The sequence below is a fragment of the Streptopelia decaocto genome (genome assembly GCF_964273445.1).
Source record: "Streptopelia decaocto genome assembly, contig: HAP1_SCAFFOLD_2382, whole genome shotgun sequence".
Classification (NCBI taxonomy): domain Eukaryota; kingdom Metazoa; phylum Chordata; class Aves; order Columbiformes; family Columbidae; genus Streptopelia; species Streptopelia decaocto.
The window spans coordinates 1-6,121 of record NW_028116884.1 but is presented as its reverse complement, the minus strand read 5'-3'; the positions used below and the strand labels follow the sequence as shown (position 1 = coordinate 6,121).

General features: G+C 59.1%; 1 gene segment (V, D, J or C); it reads right to left on the bottom strand.

Annotated features, from left to right (window-relative positions):
- Window positions 1-307: 307 nt before the first annotated feature.
- Window positions 308-6,021, bottom strand: LOC309452030 (immunoglobulin heavy constant gamma 2-like; the record flags this gene model as incomplete). The annotated part of the segment is given in 6 exons: window positions 308-513; window positions 1,222-1,352; window positions 2,285-2,623; window positions 3,191-3,517; window positions 4,872-5,174; window positions 5,740-6,021.
- Window positions 6,022-6,121: the final 100 nt, after the last annotated feature.

The window sequence follows — 6,121 nt, the reverse complement described above, 5'->3', positions numbered from 1 at the left end:
CATCTCCTGGCCGCTGTGTCCCCCCCCCGAGAATGTCCTGAGCTGGAACGGCCCCACCAGGCCCATCAAGTCCAACCACTGTCCCTGCAGGTCACCCCACGGTTCGGCTGCCCTGGGGTGACCTGCTGGGTCCCCAGGTTCACTGGCCAATCCCTTTCTGGTTAGACCTGGTGGCTGCTTCTCTGTCACCCCCCCATGTCCCCCCGCCCAAATCTGGGGGTGTCACCACCCCCCCTGGTTGTTCTTGTGTGACACCTGCCCCTCCGGAGACTGGGACAGGAAACATCTGCACCCCCTTGTCCTCCCCTGCACTTCTGGGGTTGTGGTTTGTGGGCACTCGGGTGCAAGCAGCCAATGGGAGAGATGGTTGCATCGCTGGTCCCGCCCCCCTCGGTGTCACCGTGGGGGGGTTGGGGACACGTCCCCGGCCTAGGCCACGCGCTGGATGACGTTCTTGTAGTCAGGGGCGGGGCTGTGCTTGAGGTGGAGGATGGTGGAGAGGAGCCACTTGACCTGTGGGGTGATGGACCGACCAACAGACTGATAAACCCACCAACCAACCAACTGACCCACCAACCAACCAACTGACCCACCAACCAACCAACTGACCAACCATCTTCTCAACCAACCAATCAACTGACCCACCAACCAACCAACTGACCAACCATCTTCTCAACCAACCAATCAACTGACCAACCAATCAACTGACCCACCAACCAACCAACTGACCAACCATCTTCTCAACCAACCAATCAACTGACCCACCAACCACCCATCTTCTCAACCAACCAACCATCTTCTCAACCAACCAACCATCTTCTCAACCAACCACCCATCTTCTCAACCAACCAACCATCTTCTCAACCAACCAACCAACCATCCACCCAACCAACCATCTTCTCAACCAACCAACCAACCATCCACCCAACCAACCATCTTCTCAACCAACCAACCATCCATCCAGCCAACCACCCAAACAACCATCCACCCAACCAACCATCTTCTCAACCAACCAACCATCCATCCAACCAACCACCCAAACAACCAACAAACCATCTTCTCGACCAACGTATCATCCATCCAACCAACCATCTTCTCAACCAACCTATCATCCATCCAACCAACCACCCAAACAACCAACAAACCATCTTCTCACCCACCCACCCACCCAACCATCCAGCCCCCAGCTACTGGACCTCCCCCCCACCCCCGGGACCCCACCTTGAAGAGGGTGACGGTGGCGCTGTAGCAGACACTGAGGAGGAAGAGGGTGATGAAGACGGCGATGGTGTCCCAGGGCCCGCTGGAGCTCTCGCCATCGGCCTGGCAGAAGTCCTGGGGCAGGGCCAGACCTGGCAGGAGGAGGAAGAGGAGGAGGAGGAAGGTCAGTGGGTGGTGGGTGCCCATCCCACCACCTGTCCTTGGAATCTTCTCCACCCTCATGCATGCCAGGTGTCTGCCCAGGTGGCCAAACACCCAACCAACCGACCGACCACCCAACTGACCGACCACCCAATCAACCGACCAACCATCCAAACAACCAACCAAGTGACCAATTGACCAACAAATGAAGTGACTGACCAACCGACCATCCAACCGACCGACCATCCAACCGACCGACCATCCAACTGACCGACCATCCAACCGACCGACCAACCACCCAACCAACTGACCAACCAACTGACCAACCACCCAACCGACTGACCAACCAACCACTAACCAACCAACCAACCAACTGACCAACCACCCAACTGACCGACCAACCAACCACTAACCAACCACCCAACCAACTGACCAACCAACTGACCAACCACCCAACTGACCGACCAACCAACCACTAACCAACCAACCAACCAACCAACCAACCAACCAACCAACCAACCACCCAACCGACTGACCAACCAAGTGACTGACCAAGTGATTCACCACCCAACTGACCAACCAACCAACCAACCAAGTGACTGACCAACCAAGTGACCACCCAACCGAACATCCACCCAACCGAACATCCAACCACCAAACTGACCAACCAACCGACCATCTTCTCAACCAACCAATGGACCAACCAACCAACTCCCCAATCATCTCCTCAACCAACCACCCAACCAACCAACCCACCACCTTCTCAACCGACCAACCGATGAACCATCTTCTCAACCACTCAACCAACCACCTGAACCATCATCTCTTTTATTCGCCCTTTCAACCAGGGGATGGGGAGTGGGGGCCACAATGAGACAAAGCCTATGACGTCACACCCCCCCCCGATGACCTCATCTTTTACCCGGCCCCTTCGCGATGCTCCGCTGGATGAACTTCATGGGCAGCCCCTCGTGGACCACCATGCAGACGTAGCTCGTCCCCCTGTCCCACTCGTCCCTCGGCACCCCCAAGCGGCTGTACAGGAAGTACGACCCCTCCCCGGCCCCGCCCTTTTCCTTTCGGGGGGGCATGACGTCATAAGCCCCCCCGTCCAGGGTCTCCTGGTTCTTCTGCCACTCCACCGAGACGTCCTCGGGGTAGAAGGCGCGCAGCAGGCAGGTCAAGGTCAAGGTGCCCTGGGAGCTGCTCACTTCCTCGGGGGGGGGCGGCAGGAGGAAGACGCTGGGGGCCGAGCGCTTGCCTGGGAGGGGGGGAGGAAGTGGGGGGTTATGGGGGGGAAATGGGGGGGAAATGGGGTGGGGGAGATGGGAGGGAATGGGGAAGGAATGGGGGGAATTGGGGGAGTGGGAGGGAACAAATGGGGATGGGGGAAAAGGGGAGGAAATGGGGAGGGAACGGGGGGAAATGGGAGGGAACAAATGGGAATGGGGGGAAATGGGGAGGAAATGGCGTGGGAACCGGGGGAAATGGGAGGGAATGGGGGGAAATTGGAGGGAATAGAGAATTGGGGGAAATGGGGAGGAAATGGGGGGGAGTGGGGAGAAAATGGGGGGGAATGGGGAGGAAATGGGGGGAAATGGGGAAAAATTAGGTGGAAACAGTGGGAATGGGGGGCAATGGGGTGGAAATAGGGGGCAATGGGGTGGAAATGGGCAGAAATGGGGAGGAAATGGGTGGAAAACAGGGAGAAACGGGGGGAAATAGGGAGGAAATAAAGGGGGAAACGCCCCCGCTGTGTGTCCCCCACCTCCCCGAGACGCCCCCTGTTGTCCCCAAGGTGTCCCCCCGCCCCTCCCCCGCCACCTACCGGGCCGCTTGGTGAGGGAGCGGCTGATGGGGGCGGGGAGCTCGGCGTGCCGCACGGTGCACGTGAACTTCTCGCCGGCCTCCCAGTCCCTGGTGGTCACCGGGACCTCGCTGGTGGCCGTGAAGGTGCCGTTGAACTGGGCCTTGAGCTCGGGGACGCTGGGGTGGAGGGTCCCGCCGCGCTGGCGGCTCCAGGACACCACCAGGCCCTCGTCACTGGGCAAACTGGTGACCATGCAGCGCAGTTTGGGGTTCTGGGACACGTAGAGTTCGGCGGGGGACGGGGGGAGGACGAAGAGGCGGATGGAGGTGGCGTCTACCGGGGCTCCTGGAGGGGGGCAGTGATGGGGATGGTAAGATTGAGGAGGTGGCGTCACCCCCAGAGTGACGTGGGGGCAAGGTGAGGGGGTGGTGACCCCAAAACCCAACGTTGGGTCAAGCCAAGGAGATGCCACCACCCAAAACCCAATGTTGGGTCAAGCCAAGGAGATGTCAGCAGCAATAACCCAATGTTGGGTCAAGCCAAAGAGATGCCACCACCCAAAACCCAATGCTGGGTCAAGCCAAGGAGGTGTCACCACCCAAAACCCAATGTTGGGTCAAGCCAAGGAGATGCCACCACCCAAAACCCAATGTTGGGTCAAGCCAAGGAGGTGTCACCACCCAAAACCCAATGTTGGGTCAAGCCAAGGAGATGCCACCACTCAAGAACCAACAGAAAGGGCCCCCCCTGGAGATGCCACCACCTAAAAGCCAACGTGGGGACAACCTCAAGGAGGTGTCACCAGCCCTGGAGTGACGTGGGGTCAAGACAAGTGGTGGTGGCCCCTAAAACCAATGTGGGGTGAACCCTATGGAGATGCCACCACCCAAAACCCAACATTGGGTCAAGCCAAGGAGGTGTCACCACCCAAAACCCAATATGTTGGGTCAAGCCAAGGAGATGCCACCACCCAAAACCCAATGTTGGGTCAAGCCAAGGACATGTCACCACCCAAAACCCAACGTTGGGTCAAGCCAAGGAGGTGTCACCACCCAAAACCCAATGTTGGGTCAAGCCAAGGAGGTGTCACCACCCAAAACCCAATGTTGGGTCAAGCCAAGGAGATGCCACCACTCAAGAACCAACAGAAAGGGCCCCCCCTGGAGATGCCACCACCTAAAAGCCAACGTGGGGACAACCTCAAGGAGGTGTCACCAGCCCTGGAGTGACGTGGGGTCAAGACAAGTGGTGGTGGCCCCTAAAACCAATGTGGGGTGAACCCTATGGAGATGCCACCACCCAAAACCCAACATTGGGTCAAGCCAAGGAGGTGTCACGACCCAAAACCCAATATGTTGGGTCAAGCCAAGGAGATGCCACCACCCAAAACCCAATGTTGGGTCAAGCCAAGGACATGTCACCACCCAAAACCCAACGTTGGGTCAAGCCAAGGAGGTGTCACCACCCAAAACCCAATGTTGGGTCAAGCCAAGGACATGTTACCACCCAAAACCCAATATGTTGGGTCAAGCCAAGGAGATGCCACCACCCAAAACCCAACGTTGGGTCAAGCCAAGGAGGTGTCACCACCCAAAACCCAATGTTGGGTCAAGCCCTTGAGATGCCACCAGCGATAACCCAACCTGGGGACAACCCCCCGGAGATGCCAGCACCGTGATGTCACCGTGACGTCACTCACCCAGACACTTGTGACCCGTGACCTCCTGGACGTGGCCGGACGCCGGGTGGGTGACGCGGCAGCTGTAGACGCTCTCCCTCCATTCCTCCAAGGTGACGTTGACCCGGGACCCCGTGCGGTAGGTGCCGTCCGCCCCCGACTCCAGGGCGTCCAATGGGGGCGCGGGGGCGAGGGCGTGGCCGTCAACCAGCCAATCGATGGCCACGGGGGGCGGGGCGAAGCGGGTGGCTTCGCAGACGAGCTGGACCGAGGTGACGTCGCAGGTGTGGAGGACGGACACGGTGGGGACCTTGGGAGCCACACCTGGATATGCAAACGAGATGCAAATGAGATGCAAATGAGATGCGAAAGGAGGCGGGGGGAGTGTGGGTCATGGGAGCACGGGGGGTGCAATTAAGATGCAATTAAGATGCAATTAAGATGTGAATTATAAGCAAAGGAGGTGGAGCGATCACAGGTGGGGTGGGCGGGGAATACGGGGCGGGGATGAAAATGAGATGCAAATGAGATGCAAATGAGATGTGAAAGGAGGCGGAGGGCGTGTGGGTCATGGGAACACAGGGGGTGCAATCAAGATGCAATTAAGATGCAATTAAGATGAAAATTATAAGCAAAGTAGGCGGAGCGATCACAGGCCCTGGGTGGGCGGGGAATACAGGGGCGGGGCTGCAAATGCTATGCAAATGAGATGCAAACCGACATGCCAACTATTTGCAAAGGAGGCGGAGCTATGGTGGGTGCTGGGTGGGCGGGGAGTGCAGGGGCGGGGCTGCAAATGAGATGCAAAGGAGGCGGAGCAATTGTGGGTCTTGGGTGGGTGTGGCTGCGCCGCGACATGCAAATGAGATGCAAATAGGATGCAAATTACCGCATTTGACGTCGATGGTCTGGGTGGTGCTGGTCGCCGGGTGGCGCACGGTGCAGCGGCTGCTGTCCCCGGCGCCGTTGACCTTGACCCTGCTCGCCAGGGTCCACCGGCCGCTGGGGTCGCGCAGGGGGGCGAAGGTCAGCGCCGGGGGGGTGGAGGGGGCCCAGGTGACGGCCACCGGGGGGGGGATGAAGTTGGTGACCAGGCAGCCCAGGGTGCAGGGGGACGAGGACGTGGAACCGCAGGTCCTGAGCGGGAACAGCGACGGGGACGCGGCCGGGGCTGCGGGAAAGGGAACAGGGGTCAGGGGGGGACAAGGAACAGGGTCAGGGGACAGGGAACGGGGGGGACACAAGAACAGGGTCAGGGGGGGACACAAAGA